This window comes from Cricetulus griseus, chromosome X (assembly GCF_003668045.3).
Source record: "Cricetulus griseus strain 17A/GY chromosome X, alternate assembly CriGri-PICRH-1.0, whole genome shotgun sequence".
Taxonomy (NCBI): Eukaryota; Metazoa; Chordata; class Mammalia; order Rodentia; family Cricetidae; genus Cricetulus; species Cricetulus griseus.
Genome location: NC_048604.1, coordinates 43233661 through 43254553, shown reverse-complemented (window position 1 = coordinate 43254553; position 20893 = coordinate 43233661). Strand labels below are relative to the sequence as shown.

Genomic DNA, 20893 nt, shown 5'->3' with positions numbered 1-20893 from the left:
AAAATTAATAGCTTGGGCTCCAATGCATCATCGCCCTCATCCCTCGCCCGAACTCGTGCTCGTGTCTGTTTCACTGGCTTTTCTATGGCTCCAGTTTGCACAGGAAGGAGAGGAGAAATTGATGGCCTGGGCCCCAATGCATCATGTCCATTTCCCCTAACCCACTCTGTGCTGGTCCTCATGGCGTTCATTGACTTTCATATGGCTCAAGTTTACATATGAACCAGGAGAGAAAATAATGGCTTGGGCCCCAATGCATCGTGTTCGCCCATCCCTCCACCCCGAGCTCGCCCCTGTTTCTGTTTCACTGGTTTTTCTATGGCTCCAGATTACACAGGAACCAAAGGAGAAATTAATACCAAGGGCCTCAATGCATCTTGTCCACCCCCCCCCCCACCGTTCTTGTCCTGGTGTCTGAATCACTGGCTTTGATATGGCTCCAGTTTGCACAGGAACGAGAGGGGAAATTGATGGCCTGGGCCCCAATACATCGTGTCCGTTCCCCAAAGCCCCTCCCGGTGCTGGTCCTCCTGTCTTTCAGTGACTTTTATATGGCTCAAGTTTACATATGAACCCGGGGAAAAAATAATGGCTTTTTCCCCAATGCATCGTGTCCGCCCAACCCCGCACCACGTGCTCACCCCGATTTCTGTTTCACTGGCTTTTCTATGGCTATAGATTACACAGGAATGAGAGGGGAAAATAATATCGAGTCCTCAATGCATCGTGTCTGCCCCACCCCCTGTACGTGCCCTCTCATTTGATTCAGTGGCTTTTCTATGGCTCCAGTTCGCTCAGGAACGAGGGGACAATTAATGGCATGGGCCTCAATGCATCCCAATGTCTGTTTCACTGGCTTTTCTTTCTTTCTTCCTTTCTCTCTTTCTTTCTTCCTTTCTCTCTTTCTTTCTTCCTTTCTCTCTCTCTTTCTTTCTTTCTTCTTTTTATTTTTTTGGTTTCTTCGAGACAAGCTTTCTCTGTGTAGCTTTGGAACCTATCGTGGTATTCACTCGCTCTGAACACCAGGCTGGCCTCGAACTCACAGGATCCACAGGATCCACCTGCCTCTGCATTCGGAGTGCTGGGATTAAAGGCATGCACCCAAAATGCCTGCCTTCACTGGCTTTTCTATGGCTCCAGTTTGCACAGGAACGAGGGGAGAAATTAATGGCGTGGGCCCCAATGTATCCTGTCTTCCCCAACCCTGCATGCCCGACCTCGTGTTTATTTACTGGATTTTCTGTGGATCCAGTTTGCACAGGAACAAGAGGAGAAATAATATAGAGAGCCCCAATGCATCGTCCCTCCCGTTTCCTAGCCCTCATGTCTGTTTCACTGGTTTTTTCTATGGCTCCAGTTTGCACAGGAACCAGTGGAGAAATTAATGGCATGGGTCCCAATGCATCGTCTCCGCCAAACCCCCCTCCCCTCGCGCTGTCCCTCAAGTCTGTTTCATTGGCTTTTCCACGACTCCTGTTTATACCGGAAGGAGGAGAGAAATTAATATTGTTGTCCCCAATGTATTGTGTGGGCCCTTCTACCCCAGCGGGTGTCAATTTCACGCGTTTTTCTGTGGCTCCAGTTTAGACAGGAACGATGGAAAATTAATGCAGTAGGCCCCAATGCATCCTGTCCGACCCGCCCGACCTGACACGCTGGTTCCAATGTCTTTTGCACTGATTTTCATGCTTTTCTCTTTTCTTTCTTTCTTTATTATTATTATTATTATTATTATTATTATTATTATTGTTATTATTGGTTTTTTAGCGAAGCCGTTTCTCTGTGTAGCTTTGGAGCCTATCCTGGCACTTGCTCTGGAGACCAGGCAGCCTTGAACCCAACGAGATCTACCTGTGTTTGCCTCTCGATTGCTGGATTTAATGGTGTGTGACACTAATGCCCTGCTTCACTGGCTTTTCTATGGCTCCAGTTTGCACAGGAACGGAGGGAGAAATTAATGGAGTAGGCCCCAATGCATCGTGTCCGCCTCGACCCGCTGGTCCCAATGTCTGTTTCACGGGCTATCTTTTTTTTTTTCTTTTTCTTTTGGTTTTTTAGAGATAGGGTTTCTCTGTATAGCTTTGGAGCCTATCCTGGCACTCGCTCTGGACAACAGGCTGGCCTCGAATTCACAGGGATCCACCCGCCTCTGCCTCCTCAGTGCTGGGATAAAAGGCATGAGTCACCACGCAGGCTTCACCTGCTCTTCTATGGCTCCAGTGTGCACAGGAACCAGGGGAGAAAATAATAGCATGGGCCCCAATGCATCATATTCCCCGCCCCCGTCTTCGTGCTCGTCCTTGTGTCTGTTTCACTGGCTTTTCTATGGCTCCAGTTTTCACCGGAACAGGGGGGAAAATTAATAGCTTGGGCTCCAATGCATCATCGCCCTCATCCCTCGCCCGAACTCGTGCTCGTGTCTGTTTCACTGGCTTTTCTATGGCTCCAGTTTGCACAGGAAGGAGAGGAGAAATTGATGGCCTGGGCCCCAATGCATCATGTCCATTTCCCCTAGACCCACCCCGTGCTTGTCCTCATGGCGTTCATTGACTTTCATATGGCTCAAGTTTACATATGAACCAGCAGAGAAAATAATGGCTTGGGCCCCAATGCATCGTGTTCGCCCATCCCTCCACCCCGAGCTCGCCCTTGTTTCTGTTTCACTGGTTTTTCTATGGCTCCAGATTACACAGGGACCAAAGAAGAGATTAATATCGGGGGCTTCAATGCATCTTGTCCACCCCCCTTGTGCTTGCCCTGGTGTCTGAATCACTGACTTTTTTCTATGGCTCCAATTTGCACAGGAAGGAGAGGGGAAATTGATGGCCTGGGCCTCAATACATCGTGTTCTTTCCCCCAGCCCTATCCCGTGCTTGTCCTCCTGTCTTTCAGTGACTTTTATATGGCTCAAGTTTACATATGAACCCGGGGAGAATATAATGGCTTGTTCCCCAATGCATCGTGTCCGCCCAACCCCGCACCACGTGCTCACCCCGATTTCTGTTTCACTGGCTTTTCTATGGCTATAGATTACACAGTTATGAGAGGAGAAAATAATATCGAGGCCTCAATGCATTGTGCCTCCCCCCCTCCCTGCACGTGCCCTTGTATTTGATTAAGTGGCTTTTCTATGGCTCCAGTTCGCTCAGGAACGAGGGGACAAATTAATGGCATGGGTCCCAATGCATCCCAATGTCTGTTTCACTGGCTTTTCTTTCTTTCTTTCTTTCTTTCTTTCTTTCTTTCTTTCTCCTTTTTCTTATTTTGGTTTCTTCAAGACAAGTTTTCTCTGTGTAGCTTTGGAACCTATCATGGAATTCACTCGCTCTGAACACCAGGCTGGCCTCGAACTCACAGGATCCACAGGATCCACCTGCCTCTGCATTCCGAGTGCTGGGATTAAAGGCATGCACCCAAAATGCCTGCCTTCACTGGCTTTTCTGTGGCTCCAGTTTGCAAAGGAACAAATGGGACAAATTAATGGCATGTGCCCCAATGCATCCTCTCCGAAAAACCCCCACCCCTCTCGATCCCCCTCCTGTCTATTTCATTGGCTTTTCCACGACTCCAGTTTACACAGGAAGGAGGGGAGAAATTAATGGCATGGGCCCCAATGCATCATGTCTGCCCTACTGGTCCCAATATCTGCTTCACTGGCCTTTCTTTCTTTCTTTCTTTCTTTCTTTCTTTCTTTCTTCTTATCTTCCTTCCTTCCTTCCTTTCTTCCATCCTTCCTTCCTTTCTTCCATTGTTTCTTTCGTTTTTTTTTTTTTTTGGTTTTTCTAGACAGGGTTTATCTGTGTAGCTTTGTAGCCTATCTTGGCACTTGCTCTGGACACCAGGCTGGCCTCTCACTCACACAGATACACCGGCCTCTGCCTCTTAGTGCTGGGATTAAAGGCGTTTGCCACCAATGTCCGGTTTCACTGGCTTTTCTATGGCTCCAGTGTGCACAGGAACCAGTGGAGACATTAATGGCATGGGCCCCAATGCATCGTCTCCGCAAAACCACCCACCACTCGCGGTCGCCCTCTTGTCTATTTCATTGGGTTGTCCATGACTCCAGTTAACACAGGAAGGAGGGGAGAAATTAATATCGTGGGCCCCAATGCATTGTGTCTGTCCTTCTACGCACAGCATGTGTCTGTTCCACTGGTTTTTCTGTGGCTCCAGTTTGCACAGCAATGAAGGGAGAAATTAATGGAGTAGGCCCCAATGCATCGTGTCCGCCCCGATCCGCTGGTCCCAATGTCTGTTTCACGGGCTTTCTTTTTTTTTTTTCTTTTTCTTATTGGTTTTGTAGAGACAGGGTTTCTCTGTATAGCTTTGGAGCCTATCCTGGCACTCGTTCTGGACACCAGGCTGGCCTAGAACTCACAGAGATCCACCTGCCTCTGCCTCCTGAGTGCTGGGATTAAAGGCACGAGTCACCAATCCCGGCTTCACTGGCTTTTCTATGGCTCCAGTGTGCACAGGAACCAGGGGAGAAAATAATAGCATGGGCCCCAATGTATCATATTCCCCACCCCTGTCCTTGTGCTCGTCCTTGTGTCTGTTTCACTGGCTTTTCTATGGCTCCAGTTTGCAACGGAACAAGGGGGAAAATTAATAGCTTGGGCTCCAATGCATCATCGCCCCAACCCCTCGCCCGAGCTCGTGCTCATGTCTGTTTTACCGGACTTTTCTATGGCTCCAGTTTGCACAGGAACGAGAGGTGAAATTGATGGCCTGGGCCCCAATGCATCGTGTCCATTCCCCCCAGCCCCACACCGTGCTCATCCTCACGTCTTTCACTGACTTTCATATGGCTCAAGTTTACACATGAACCAGGAGAGAAAATAATGGCTTGGGCCCCAATGCATCGTGTTCGTCCATCCCTCCACCCTGAGCTCCCCCCTGTTTCTGTTTCACTGGTTTTTCTATGGCTCCAGATTACACGGGAACCAGAGGAGAAATTAATATAGGGGGCCTCAATGCATCTTGTCCGCCCCCCTCTGCGCTTTCCCTCGTGTCTCAATCACTGTCTTTTCTATGGCTCCATTTCTCACAGGAAGGAGTGGAGAAATTAATGGCGTGGGCCCTAACGCATCCTGTCCGCCCCAACCCTTTATGCTCGACCTCGTGTTTATTCCACTGGTTTTTCTATGGATCCAGTTTGCACAGGAAAGAGAGGAGAAATTATATCATGGGCCCCAATGCATCGTCTCCCCCCCGCCCCCGTGCCCTCACCCTCATGTGTGTTTCACTAGTTATTCTGTGAATCTAGTTTATGCAGGAACGAGGGGAGAAATTAATGGAGCATCGGGTCTGCCCTGCCACGCTGGTCCCAATGTCTGTTTCACTGGCTTTACTTTTTCTTTTGTTAGTGTTTTAGAGTTTGGGTTTCTCTGTGTAGCTTTGGAGCCTATCCTGGCACTCGCTCTGGACACCACGCTGGCCTCTCACTGACACAGATACACCAGCCTCTGCCTCCTAGTGCTGGTATTAAACGCATGTGCCACCAATGACAGGCTTCACTGGCTTTTCTATGCCTCCAGTGTGCAGAGGAACCAGTGGAGAAATTAATGGCATGGGCCCCAATGCATCGTCTCCGCAAAACCCCCCACCCCTCTCGCTGGCCCTCAAGTCTGTTTCATGGGCTTTTCCACGACTCCTGTTTATACAGGAAGGAGGGGAGAAATTAATATTTTGGGCCCCAATACATTGTGTGGGCCCTTCTACCCCAGCTGGTGTCTATTTCACTCGTTTTTCTGTGGCTCCAGTTTAGACGGGAACGAGGGGAGAAATTAATGCAGTAGGCCCCAATACATTGTGTCTGTCCCGCCACTCTCGTCCCAATATCTTTTGCACTGAGTTTCATGTTTTCTTTTCTTTCTTTCTTTCTTTCTTTCTTTCTTTCTTTCTTTTCTTACTTTCTTTTTTTTTTTTTTTTTTGGTTTTTTAGCGAAACGGTTTCTCTGTGTAGCTTTGGAGCCTATCCTGGCACTTGCTCTGGAGACCAGGCAGCCTTGAACCCAACGAGATCTACCTGTGTCTGCCTCTCGATTGCTGGATTTAAAGGTGTGTGACACTAATGCCCTGCTTCACTGGCTTTTCTGTGGCTCCAGTTTGCACAGGAACGGAGGGAGAAATTAATGGAGTAGGCCCCAAAGCATCGTGTTCGCCCTGACCCGCTGGTCCCAACGTCTGTTTCACGGGCTATCTTTTTTTTTTCTTTTTCTTATTGGTTTTTTAGAGACAGGATTTCTCTGTATAGCTTTGGAGCCTGTCCTGTCACTCGTTCTGGACACCAGGCTGGCCTAGAACTCACAGAGATCCACCTGCCTCTGCCTCCTGAGTGCTGATTTAAAGGCATGAGTCACCACGCAGGCTTCACCTGCTTTTCTATGGCTCCAGTGTGCACAGGAACCAGGGGAGAAAATAATAGCATGGGCCCCAATGCATCATATACCCCGCTCCCGTCTTCGTGCTCGTCCTTGTGTCTGTTTCACTGGCTTTTCTATGGCTCCAGTTTTCACCGGAACAGGGGGGAAAATTAATAGCTTGGGCTCCAATGCATCATCGCCCTCATCCCTCGCCCGAACTCGTGCTCTTGTCTGTTTCACTGGCTTTTCTATGGCTCCAGTTTGCACAGGAACGATTGGAGAAATTGATGGCCTGGGCCCCAATGCATCGTGTCCATTCCCCCTAGCCCCACCCCGTGCTGGTCCTCATGTCATTCATTGATTTTCATATGGCTCAAGTTTACACATGAACCAGGAGAGAAAATAATGGCTTGGGCCCCAATGCATCGTGTTCGCCCATCCCTCCACCCCGAGCTCGCCCCTGTTTCTGTTTCACTGGTTTTTCTATGGCTCCAGTTTACACAGGAACCAGAGGAGAAATTAATATCGGGGGCCTCAATGCATCCTGTCCGCCCCCCCCCCCGCACTTGCCCTCGTGTCTGAATCACTGGCTTTTCTATGGCTCCATTTCTCACAGAAAGTAGGGGAGAAATAAGTGGCATGTGCCCCAATGCTTCGTGTCTGACCTACTGGTCCCAATGTCTGTTTCACTGGCCTTTCTTTCTTTCTTCCTTCCTTCCTTCCTTCCTTCCTTCCTTCCTTCCTTCCTTCCTTCCTTCCTTTCTTTCTTTCTTTCTTTCTTTCTTTCTTTCTTTCTTTTTGGTTTCTTTGAGACAAGGTTTCTCTGTGTAGCTTTGGAGCCTATCCTGGCATTCGTTTTTAGACCAGGCTGGCCTGGAACTCACAGAGATCTGCCTGCCTCTGCCTCCCAAGTGCTGGGAACAAAGGTGTGCTTCACTGGCTTTTCTATGGCTGTAGTTTGCACAGGAACGAGGGGAGAAAATAACAGTGTGGGCCCCAATGCATCGTGTCCCCCACCCTGTCCACGTGCTTGTCCTTTTGTCTGTTTCACTGGCTTTTCTATGGCTGCAGTTTGCACTGGAAGGAGTGGAGAAATTAATAGCATTGGCCCCTATGCATGGTGTCTGCCCTCTATCCCCAGCGCGTGTCTGTTTGACTGTCTTATTTATTTTGTTTTATTTATTTTATTTTATTAGATCAAATTAGGAACAAGCTTGCTTCAGATGTCAATCCGTTCTCCCTCTCCTCCCCTCCACCCAACGTATCACCTGCCCCTAGTCATCCCCCCTCCACTCCCCAAAGGACCTCAAAAGGGGCTCCCCAAAGTCTACCACATCATCCTGGTCAGGCCTAGGCCCGTCCCCATGTGTCCAGGTCAAGAAATAATCCCTTCACATGGGATGGGCTCTCAAAATCCCTTCTTTTTTTTAAGACCTTACATATTTAATATAGAGCTTACCCCTGTACAAATGGAAAAAAATTAAGTTTAGCAGTTCTAGACCAATATGGCTGTTAATTTTTGTACAATGCCAACTCAACACGGTAAACTGGGATACTTTTTTCCAAAGTTGACAGCACAGCTAAAGTTTCCAAAAATTCAAATTTTTTTGAATTTTTGGAAAGACCATTAATGGCAGTATTTTATGCATCGATAGCAGCTACAGCTTCTCCAGTTTCTGCAGTCATTTGAACAAAATTGTAGAGACTTCCAGCATTCTTTATTTTTTTTTAAAAAGTAATAAACAAAATTCCAGAAAAACAGCACAGTTCTGTTACTCTTGTGGTACTTGGCACCATTTTATTTTTTAAATGAGCTTCTCAATCATTATCTGGAAGGAAACCATTCTGAGCAACATCATTAAATCAGCTCTGATAAAGCACGGGTCACTGCTATGTATCATAAAGCAGATCCACATATGAGTGAATACATATCATGTTTGTCTTTTTGTGATTGGGTTACCTCGCTCAGAATGGTTTCTTCTAATTCCATCCATATTCCTGCAAATTTCAAGATTCCATTTTTTTTCTGCTGAGTAGTACTCCATTGTTTAAATGTACCACATTTTCTCTATCCATTCTTCGGTTGAGGGGCATCTAGGCTGCTTCCAGGTTCTGGCTATTACAAATAATGCTGCTATGAACATGGTTGAACAGATGTCCTTGTTATATGAATGTGCTTCTTTTGGGTATATGCCTAGGAGTGGAATTGCTGGATCTTGTGGTAGACTGATTCCAATTTTCTTGAGGAGTCACCATACTGATTTCCAAAGTGGCTGTAAAAGTTGGCACTCCCACCAGCAGTGGAGGAGTGTTCCTCTTTATCCACATGCTCTCCAGCATAAACTGTCATTAGTATTTTTGATTTAGCCATTCTGACAGGAGTAAGATGATATCTCAGAGTTGCTTTGATTTGCATTTCCCTATTGGCTAAGGATGTTGAATACTTTCTTATGTGTCTTTATTCCTCTATTGAGAATTGTCTATTTAGTTCTGTACCCCATTTTTTAATTGGATTGTTTGGTGTTTTCGAGAATAGCTTCTTGAGTTCTTTGTATATTTTGGAGATCAGCCCTCTATCAGATGTGGGGTTGGTGAATATCTTTTCCCATTCTGTGGCTGTCGTTTTGTCTTGCTGACTGTGTCCTTTGCCTTACAGAAGCTTTTCAGTTTTAGGAGGTCCCATTTATTAATTGTTGATCTCAGTGTCTGTGCTTCTGGTGTTATGTTCAGGAAGCTGTCTCCTTTACAGATTAATTCAAGGGTATTTCCTAGTAGGTTCAGTGTGGCTGGGTTTATGTTGAGGTCTTTGATCCATTTTGACTTAAGTTTTGTGCAGGGCGAAAGGCTTGGGTCTATCTGTAGTCTTCTACATGTTTGCATCCTGTTATGCCATCACCATTTGTTGAAGATGTTCTCTTTGTTCCAGCGTATATATTTGGATTGTCTGTCAAAAATCAGGTGTTCATAGGTGTGTGGGTTAATTTCAGGGTTTTCAACTATATTCCATTGGTCGACCTGTCTATTTTTGTGCTAATACCAAGCTGTTTTCAGGACTATAGCTCTGTAATAGAGCTTAAAGATAGGGATGGTTATGCCTCCAGAAGTTCCTCTATTGTACAGGGTTGTTTAGGCTATCCTGGGTCTTTTGTTTTTCCATATAAAGTTGAGAATTGTTCTTTCAAGGTCAGTGAAAAAATTTGTTGGGATTTTGATGGGGATTGCATTGAATCTGTAGATTGCTTTGGGCAAGATTGCCATTTTTACTTTGTTGATCCTACCTATCCAAGAGCATGGGAAATCTTTCCATTTTCGGATATTTCCTTTAATTTCTTTCTTTAGAGACTCAAAATTCTTATGGTAGAGGTCTTTCACTTTTTTGGTTAGTGTTACTCCAAGGTATTTTATGTTGTTTGTGGCAATTATAAAGGGTGACGCTTCTCTGATTTCTTTCTCCACCAATGTGTCATCCGTATATAGTAGGGCTACAGATTTTTTTTGAGTTAATCTTGTATCCTGCCATTTGCTGAAGGTGTTTATCAGCTGTAGGAGTTCCCTGGTTGAGTTTTTCGGGTCACTTATGTAGACTATCATATCATCTGCAAATAGTGAGAGTTTGACTTCTTCCTTTCCGATTTGTATTCCCTTGATCTCCCTTTGTTATTGCTCTAGCTAGAACTTCAAAGACAATATTGAAGAAGTATGGAGAGAGTGGACAGCCTTGTCTTGTACTTGATTTTAGAGGAATTGCATTGAGTTTCTCTCCATTTAGTTTGATGTAAGCTGTTGGCATGCTGTATATTGCTTTTATTATGTTGAAGTATGTTCCTGTTATCCCTGATTTCTCCAGGACCTTTATCATGAAGGGATGCTGGATTTTGTCAAAGGCTTTTTCGACAGCTAGTGAGATGATCATGTGACTTTTTCCTCAGTCTGTTTATATGGTGGATTATATTGATGGATTTTCATATGTTGAACTATCCTTGTGTTCCTGGGATGAAGCCTACTTGATCGGGATGGATGATTTCTCTGATATGGTCTTGGATTCGATTTGCCAATATTTCATTGAGAATTTTTTCATCAAAGTTCATGAGGGATATTGGTCTGTAGTTCTCTTTCTTAGTTGTATCTTTGTGTGGCTTGGGTATCAAGGTTATTGTGGCCTCATAAAAAGAGTTTGGTAATGACCCTTCTGCTTCTTTTGTGTGGAATACTTTGAGGAGAATTGGTATCAGCTGTGCTTTGAATTTCTGGTAGAATTCTGCACTGAAGCCATCTGGCCCTGGGCTGTTTTTGGTTGGAAGACTTCTAATGACTGCTTCAATTTCATTAGAGGCTATATAGAGCTATTTAAGTTGCTTATCTGTTCTTGATTTAATTTTGGTAAGTGAAATCTGTCCAGAAAACTGTCCATTTCCTTTAGATTTTCAAATTTTGAGGAATATGGGTTTTCAAAGTATGACCTGATGATTCTCTGGATTTCCTCTTTGTCTGTTTTTATGACCCCTTTTTCATTCCTGATTTTATTAATTTGCATGTTCACTCTTTGTTGTTTGGTAAGTTTGGATAAAGGTTTGTCTATCTTGTTGATTTTCTCAAAGAACAAACTTTTTGTTATATTGATTCTTTATATTGTTCTCCTAGTTTCCATTTTATTGATTTCAGCACTCAATTTGATTATTTCCCGGCGTCTGCTCCTCCGGGGTGTATTGGCTTCTTTGTTTTCTAAAGCTTTCAGTTGTGCTGTTAATTCTCTAGTGTGATTATTCTCCTGTTTCTTCATGTGGGCATTTAGCCCACATGAACTTTCCTCTTAACACTGCTTTCAGTATATCCCATAGGTTTGAATATGTTGTGTCCGAATTCTCATTGAATTCTAGGAAACCTTTAATTTCTTTTTTATTTCTTCCTGGACCCATGAATTGTGCAATTGGGTGTTACTTAATTTCCATGAGTTTGTAGGTTTTCCGTAGTTCTTGTTGTTGTTGAATTCTAATTTTAAAGCATGGTGGTCTGATAAGACACAGGGGGTTATTTCAATTTTTTGTACTTGTTGAGGTTTACTATGTTGCCAAGTATGTGGTCGATTTTAGAGAAGGTTCCATGAGGCACTGAGAAGAAGGTAAATTTTTTTATATTTGGGTGGAATGTTCTAGAGATATCTGTTAAGTCCAATTGCACCGTAACTTCTATTAGTTCTTTTGTTTCTTTGTTAAGTTTCTGTTTTGTGTTCCTGTGCAGTGGTGAGAGTGGGGTGTTGAAATCTCCCACTGTAAGTGTTTGCGGTTTTATGTGCGAGTTGAGTTTTTGTAAAGTATGTTTTACAAGCGTGGATGCCTTTGTATTTGGAGCATAAATGTTCAGAATTGAGACTTCATCCTGATGGATTTCTCCTGTGATGAGTAGGAAATGACCTTCTTCATCTCTTTTGACTGATTTTAGTTTAAAGTCCAATTGATTGGATATAAATTGCTACCCCTGCTTGTTTCTTAGGTCCATTTGATTGGAAGATCTTTCCCCAACCTTTAATTCTTAGGTACCGTCTGTCTTTGAGGTTGAGGTGAGTTTCTTGTATGCAGCAGAAGGAAGGATTCTGACTTCTTATCTGTTCTGCTAATCTGTGTCTTTTTATAGGGGAGTTAAGACCATTAATGTTGATGGATATTAATGACCATTGATTATTGTTCATTCTTGTTTGCTTTTTATTTGGTGATGGTGGCAAGATTATGTGTGGGATTCTGTCCCTTTTTCCTTTTGACTGTTGGTAAATTGGGATTATCTATTGCCTATGTTTTTCCGGTTGTAGTTAAAGTCCCTGGGTTGCAGTTTTCCTTCCAGAACTTTCTGTAGGGCTGGATTGGTGGATATGTATTGTTTTAATCTGGTTTTCTCCATCTATAATGATTGAAAGCTTTGCTGGGTATAGTAGTCTGGGCTGGCATCCATGGTCTCTTAGTGTAGGTAGAATATGTATCCAGGACCTTCTGGCTTTCAGAGTTTCCAAGAAAATTCAGGTGTGATTCTGATAGGTTTGCCTTTATAGATTACTTGACCTTTTTCCTTTGCTGCTCTTAATGTTTTCTCTTTGTTGTGTATGCTTGGTGTTTTGATTATTATGTGGCTAGGTGACCTTTTTTTGGTTCAGTCTATTTGGTGTTCTGTAGGCTTCTTTTATTTTCATTGGCATGGCTTTCTTTAGGTCGGGAAAGTTTTTTTCTATGATTTTGTTGAATATGTTTTTTGCGCCTTTGAGTTGGATTTCTTCACCTTCTTCTATACCTATTATTCTTACGTTTGGTCTTTTCACGGTATCCCATATTTCCTGGATATTTTGTGTTAGGGATTTGTTGGACTTAAGATTTTCTTTGGTTGATGAATCTATTTCCACTAGTGTGTCTTCAGCTCCTGAGATTCTCTCTTCCATCTCTTGTATTCTGTTGGTTATGCTTATATGCTTATGTCTGTATTTCCTGGTCGTTTACCCAGCTTTTCTATTTCCAGCATTCCCTCAGATTGTGCTTTCTTTATTGTCTCTATTTCAGTTTTTAGGTCTTGAACTGTTTCCTTGAGAGATTCGTTGATATCTTGTATTTTTTGGTTTGTTTTGTCTTCAATTTCTGTAAGGGATTTTCTCATGTCCTCTTCGAGGTCCTCTATCATTTTCCTGAAGATGTTTTAAAGGTCATTCTCTTCTGGTTCATCTGCATCGTGATGTTGAGGTCTTAATGGTGTATGGTTCCTAGTCTCTGGTGGTGTCATATTGGGTTTTCTGTTGTTGGATGTGCTTTTACCTTGTCCTCTTCTCATCCTTTCTTCTGGTGGGTGTAGCAAGTGTTTCTTGTTCTCTGGTGGCCATGGGACCACGGTTCCCTTCTGGTGGATGCAAACAGATCCAATACTCTGATATTGGTTTGGAGGTGTCACTGTTCCACAGTGTTCGGGTGTGTCCCACCCGGCTGGCAGTTGGAGGCAGAGCTGTCACTGGGCCTGGCATGCAGGTTGCTTGCATCAGATGACTCTGAGTAGCAACAAACAGGGGCTGGAAACAGCCCCTGGCCTACCTGGGCCGGTGGATGGAGGCTGGGCTGTATCTGGGTGTTCGGTGTTTGGAACCTACTGCTGCCAAACTGGGTCCCGCACGCAGTTCCTCACTGTATTTTCTATGGCTCCAGTTTACACAGGAACGAGGGGAGAAATTAATGGTGTAGGACCCAATGCATCATGCCCGCACCGCCCCCGCTGGTCCCAATGTCTGTTTCACTGGCTTTTTCTTTTTCTTTTTCTTTTTTCCTTTTTTCCCCTTTTTTAGAGACAGGTTTCACTGTGTAGCTTTGCAGCCTATCCTGACACTCGCTCTGGCCATGCTGGCCTCGAACTCACAAAGATTCACCAGCCTCTGCCTCACGAGTGCTAGGATTAAAGGCGTGTGCCACCAATGCCCGGCTTCACTGGCTTTTCTATGGCTCCAGTTGGCACAGGAACGAGGGGAGAAATTAGTGGTTTGGGCCCCATTGCATTCTGTCCAGCCCAACCCCTCGTGTTCGCCCATGTGTTCATTCCACTGGCTTTTTTTTGTGTGTGTGTGTGTGTGTGTGTATCCAATTTGCACAGGAACGACAGGAGAAATTAATGGCATAGGTCCCAATGCATCCTGTCTGCCCCGTCCCCACTGGTCCCAATGTCTGTTTCACTGGCTTTTCTTTTCTTCTTTTCTTTTCTTTTCTTTTCTTTCTTTTTTTTTTTTTTGGTTTTTCCAGACAGGGTTTCTCTGTGTAGCTTTGGAGCCTATCCTGGCACTCGCTCTGGAGACCAGGCTGGCCTCGAACTCACAGAGATCCACCTGCCTCTGCCTCCTGAGTGCTGGGATTAAAGGCGTGCGCCCCCAATGCAGGCTTCACTGGTTTTCTATGGCTCCAGTTTGCACAGGAACGAGGGGAGAAATTAATAGCGGGGGGTCCCCTATGCATCGTGTCTGCCCCAACCTCGCGTGCTCGACCCTGTGTTTATTCCACTGGCTTTTCTGTGGACCCAGTTTGCACAGGAACGAGAGGAGAAATTATATCGTGGGCCCCAATGCATCGTCTTCCCCGTGCGCTCACCCTCATGTCTGTTTCACTGGCTTTTCTATGGCTCCAGTTTACACGGGAAGTAAGGGAGAAATTAATAGCGTGGGCCCCAATGCATCGTGTCTGCCCTTCTACCCTCAGCGTGTGTCTGTTTCACTGGTTTTTCTGTGGCTGCAGTTTAGACAGGAACGAGGGGAGAAATTAATGGCGTGGGCCCCATTGCATGGTGTAAGCCCCGCCTCCAATAGTCCAATTGTTTGTTTCACTGGCTTTTCTTTTCTTTTTTCTTTTTCTTTTTTTGGTGTTTTCAAGACAGGGTTTCTCTGTGTAGCTTTGGAGCCTGTCCTGGCACTCGCTCTGGAGACCAGGCTGGCCTCTAACTCCCAGCACCTGCCTCCGAGTGCTGGGATTCATAGAAAAGCTTCACTGGCTTTTCTATGACTCCAGTTTTCACAGGAACGAGGGGAGAAAATAATAGCGTGGGCATCAATGCATCGTATGCCCCGCCCAGTCCCCCGAGCTTGCCCTCGTGTCTGATTCACTGGCTTTCTATGGCTCCAGTTTGCACAAGACCAGAGGAGAAATTAATATCGGGGGCCCCAGTGCCTCGTGTCCGACTCCCTCCCCGCGCTTGCCCTCATGTCTGATTCACTGGCTTTTCTATGGCTGCAGTTTGCACAGGAATGAGGGGAGATATTAATAGCGTGGGCCCCAATGCATCGTGTCCACCCTGCCTCCAATGGTCCAAATGTCTGTTTCACTGGCTTTTCTTTTCTTTCTTTTTCTTTCCTTCTTTCTTTCTTTCTTTCCTTCTTCTTCTTCTTCTTCTTCTTCTTCTTCTTCTTCTTCTTCTTCCTTCTTCTTCCTCCTCCTCCTCCTCCTCCTTCTGTTTTTTCGAGACATGGTTTCTCTGTGTAACTTTGGAGCCTATCCTGGCACTCGCTCTGGAGACCAGGCTGGTCTCGAACTTACACAGATCGAACTGCCTCTGCCTCCCGAGTGCTGGGATTAAAGGCGTGCACTACCAATACCCGGCTTCACTGGTTGTTCTATGACTCCACTTTGCACAAGAACGAGGGGAGACATTAATAGCGTGGGCCCCAATACATAGAGTCTGCATAACCCCACCACCACTCGCCCTGGTGTCTGTTTCAGTGGCTTTTCTTTGGGTCCAATTTACACAGGAATGAACAGAGAAATTAATAGCGTGGGCCCCTATGCATCGTGTCAGCCGCAACCTGCTGTGCTCGTACCTGTGTCTGTTTCACTGGCTTTTCTATGGCTCCAGATTACACAGGAACGACGGGAAAAATTAATAGCGTGGGCCCCCATGCACTGTGTCCGTTCCCCCTACCTCCGCCCATGTCGGTTTCACTGCCTTTTGTATGGCTCCAGTTTTCACTCGAACGAGGGGAGAAATTAATAGCGTGAGCCCCAATGCATCATGTCCACCCCTCCCCCCTGCCGGTTGTCCTCATGTCTGTTTCACTGTCTTTTCTTTGACTCCAGTTTACACAGGAATGAAGGGAGATAATAATAGCTTGGGCCCCAATGCATCGTGTCTGTCCCACCCATCTGCGCTCGCCCCAGTGTTTGTTCCATGGGCTTTTCTGTGGATCCAGTTTGCACAGAAACGAGGGGAGAAATTAATGGCCTGGGCCCCAATGCATCGTGACGGTCCCCCCCCCCCAGCCCCACCCCGTGCTCTCCCTCATGTCTGCTTCACTGGATTTCATATGGCTCAAGTTTACACAGGAACCAGGGGAGAAAATAATGTCGTGGGCCCCAAGGCATCGTGTCTGCTCCCCCACCCCCCGTGCTCGCCTCCGTTTCTGTTTCACTGGCATTTCTATGGCTCCAGTTTACACAGGAAGGGGAGGAGAAATTAATAGCGGGAGCCCCAATGCATCGTGTCCTCCCCGTGTCCCGGCGCTCGTCCTTGTATCTGTTTCACTTTTTTTTTTTTTTTATGGTTGCAGTTTGCACAGGAACCAGGTGAGAAATTAATAGCGTGGTCCGCAATACATAGAGTCTGCATAACACCCCCAACACTCGCCCTGGTTTCTGTTTCACTGGCTTTTCTTTAGCTCCAGTTTATACAGGAATGAGCAGAGAAATTAATAGCGTGGGCCCCTATGCATCGTGTCTGCCGCAACCCGCTGTGGTCGTCCGCGTGTCAGTTTCACTGGCTTTTCTATGAGTCCACTTTACACAGGAACGACGGAAAAAATTAATAGCGTGTGCCCCAATGCCCAATGCATTGTGTCGGTTCCCCCTACCCGTGCCCTTGTCGGTTTCACTGCCTTTTCTATGGCTCCAGTTTGCACTCGAACGAGGGGAGAAATTAATAGCGTGGGCCCCAATGCCTCGTGTTCACCCCCCCCCCCGCCGGTTGTCCTTGTGTCTGTTTCACTGGCTTTCCTATAGCTCCAGTTTACATAGGAACGAGGCGAGAAAGTAATGGCCTGAGCCACAATGCATCGCGTCCATTACGCCCCCCCCTCACCCCTCACTCGCCCTCTTGTCTGTTTCTCTGGCTTTCTTATAGCTCCAGTTTACATAGGAAGGAGGGGAGAAATTAATGGCGTGGGCCCTAATGCATCGTGCCCCCCCACCCCCGCACTCGCCCTCATGTCTTTTTCACTGGCTTTTCTATGGCTCCAGTTTGCACAGGAAGGAGGGGAGAAATTAATGGTGTGGGTCCCAATGCATCGTGTCCGCTCACCCCCCATCCCCGTGCGCTCACCCTCATATTGGTTTCACTGGCTTTTCTATGGCTCCAGTTTGCCCAGGAACGACGGGAGAAATTAATAGCGTGGGCCCCAATGCATCGTGTCCGCTCACCCCCCATCCCCGTGCGCTCACCCTCATATTAGTTTCACTGGCTCTTCTATGGCTTCAGTTTGCATAGGAACGAGGGGAGAAATTAATAGCGTGGGCCCCATGCATCTTTTCTGCCCACCCCCGCTCGCCACCATGTGTTTTTTACTGGCTTTTCTATGCCTCCAGTTTGCACAGGAAAGAGGGGGAACATTAATGGCCTGTGCCACAATGCTTCGTGTCCATTACCCCCCTCCCTGCACACGCCCTCTTGTCTGTTTCTCTGGCTTTCCTATGGCTCCAGTTTACATAGGAAGGAGGGGAGAAATTAATGGCGTGGGCCCTAATGCATCGTGCTACCCCCCACCCCCGCACTCGCCCTCATATCTTTTTCACTGGCTTTTCTATGGCTCCAGTTTGCACAGGAAGGAGGGGAGAAATAGCGTGGGCCCCATGCATCTTTTCTGCCCACCCCCGCTCGCCACCATGTGTTTTTTACTGGCTTTTCTATGCCTCCAGTTTGCACAGGAAAGAGGGGAAACATTAATGGGCCCCAATGCATCGTGTCCGTTCCCTCTACCCCCCTGTAGGTGTTCCACTGTGTCTATTCCAATGGCTTTTCTATGTCTCTAGTTTACACAGGAACGACGGGAGAAATTAATAGCGTGGGCCCCAATGCATAGTGCCTCCCTCAGGCTCGCCCTCATGTCTGTTTCACTGGCTTTTCTATGGCTCCAGTTTACACAGGAACGACGGAAAAAATTAATAGCATGGGCACCAATGCATCGTGTCCACCTCCCCGCCCGCGCCGGTGCTCGCCCTTGTATCTTTTTCACTGGCCTTTCTATGGCTCCAGTTTGCACAGGAACGAGGGGAGAAATTAATAGCGTTGGCCCCAATACATAGAGTCTGCATACCGCCCCCTCTCCGCTTGCCCCTGAGTCTGTTCCACTGGCTTTTCTTTGGCTCCAGTTTGCACAGGAACGAAGGGAGAAATCAATAGCGTGGGTCCCAATGCATCGTGTCCCCGAAACCCCCCCCCCCGCCCCGTTGCCCCGGTGTCTGTTTCATTGGCTTTTCTATGGCTCCAATTTGCACAGGAACGACGGAAAAATTTAATAGCGTGGGCCCCAATGCATCGTGTCCGTTTCCCCTAGTCCTGCCTGTGTCTGTTTCACTGGCTTTTCTATGGCTCCAGTTTGCACAGGAAATGCATAGGCCCCAATGCATCGTGTCCACCCCCCACCCCCGCCCTCGACCTGGTGTCTGTTTCACTGGGTTTTCTATGGCTTTAGTTTGCACAGAAACGAGGGGGTGGGAATTAATAGTGTGGACCCCGAATCCATCTTTCCCCCACCCACCGTGTCTGTTTCACTGACTTTGCTTACCTTTGGCCATCTTCAGCAGGGACACATTCTGCTGAAATTCCTAAAATAATTCAAGAATGAAATTTCTGTGCTACTCAGAGTATTGTGAGGACACTTGGCACTGTTGCTGGCCACCCATCTTGGGATGTAAATCATCCTCTGGTGGAACAGGTCCATGTAAGTGACCTGCCTACCGAATGCGCAGTAATTGTTGCATTAGATTTTTAAAAAAGATTTTATTTATTTATTATGTATTCTGCTTCCATGTATATGTGCACACCAGAATAGGGCACCAGATCTCATAATGGATGGTTGTGAGCCACCATGTGGGTGCTGGGATTTGAACTCAGGACCTCTGGAAGAGCAAGTCAGTGCTGTTAACCTCTGACTCATCTCTCCAGCTCTAGAATATTTTTTTTCTTTCGATAACTCAGTGCTTATGCTGAAGTAACCCATACTATACTAAATAATGGTCCCAGGGAACAAAGGGGGGTGATGTTGGCAGTTCTTATATGCTAAAAAGGAACCCTAAAATACATCTTTTAGCTAAAAAATCCTTTTAAAATGACAGATGTATTCATTACACTTTATAGATTCATTGTATACACAAATGAAATTTAGCTATAAAACTCCCACAGGCATTTAAATAATTGGATCTGAAGAAGCCAATTCACAAATCTGAGTTGGTATGGTGTGGTAGTGAATGTCTGTGATTCCAATATTTGAGAGGCCGAGGCAGGAGATCCCTGAGCTCAAGGCCAGCCTCTGCTATATAGTAGGTTCAAGGCCTGTGCTTCGAGAGCTCCTCTCAGAAAGAAAGACAGACAGACAGACAGACTTCTAATTCCCCAACTTCACATTCCTTAAACTATATTAAAAAATTCAGATCGGCGTGCTACGTGCGTGCGTGCGCATTCAGGAGGCTCCGCCGCTGCTCCTGAGGCCGCCGCGGCCGCCAGCCGGCCGCTGTGCCCCAGCCCGAGCTGTGGTGGAGAGGAGGGAGGAGGAGGAGGTGGAGGAGGTGCTGGCCGCGGGGTTGTCATTATTTAAACAGAGAACATCATGCACAGTTCAGTTTGTTCAGGGAATTTTTGTTGAAAAATATGACCCAACAACGATAGAAGATTCCTACAGAAAGCAAGTCGAAGTAGATTGCCAACAATGTATGCTGGAAATTCTGGATACTGCAGGAACCGAGCAATTTACAGCAATGAGGGATTTGTATATGAAGCATGGCCAAGGGTTTGCACTAGTTTATTCAATTACAGCTCAGTCTACGTTTAATGACTTACAAGACTAGAGAGAACAGATTTTATGGGTTAAAGACACAGAAGATGTTCCAATGATTTTGGTTGGCAATAAATGTGACCTGGAAGATGAGCGGTAGTTGGCAAAGAACAAGGCCAGAATTTAGAAAGACAGTGGTGTAACTGTGCCTTTTTAGAATCCTCTGCAAAGTCAAAGATCAATGTTAATGAGATATTTTATGACCTGGTCAGACAGATAAATAGAAAAACACCAGTGAAAAAAAAGAAGCCTAAAAAGAAATCATGTCTGCTGCTCTAGACTTGAAGTCAGCAGCAGCTCTGAGCCAGATTACAGAAATGAAGAACTGTTGCCTAATTGGAAAGTGCCAGCATTCCAGACTTCAAAAACTAAATATGAAGAGGCTCCTCCTGTTTTATATATTATGTGAAGAATTTAGATCTTATATTGGTTTGCACAAGTTCCCTGGAGAAAAAGCTGTTCTGTGTATATCTCCTGGAAATAAGACATAGTATTTCTCCTTTGCACTAGCAGTTATAACAGATGTGAAATAAGATACTTGACTCTAATACGATTATACAGAAGAGCATGGATGCATTTCAAATGTTAGATGTTACTACTAGAATAAAATGATTTCATATTGACCTTTTTATCATGACTCCTCCCTATCAAGCACTAAAAAGTTGAACCATCATACTTTATATCTGTAATGATATAGATTATGAAATCTCCCTTCAAACTCATTGCAGCAGATAACATTTTTGAGACATTGATTTCATTTTATATTTAAAAATTATGAAAATATCATCTGTCATTATATTATAATTAAAATTTTTGTGCATAAAAAATTCAGATCATTCTGACGTCAAGTTACACACTCAGAAATGGAAATTTTACTTGTCTGTACAAAACTTTTCACAAGATAGTTATAGCGCCGCTGCGGAAGACTCCAGTGTACGCAGCCGTTCAGTTAAAAAACGTCAAGGTGCTTTCCCAGAGAAATTCCTTGGAA

At 45.7% G+C, this 20893-nt stretch overlaps 1 pseudogene; it reads left to right on the top strand.

Annotated features, from left to right (window-relative positions):
- LOC118239381 overlaps positions 1-20655 on the top strand; it is a 35980-nt pseudogene extending 15325 nt beyond the window's left edge.
- Positions 20656-20893: the final 238 nt, after the last annotated feature.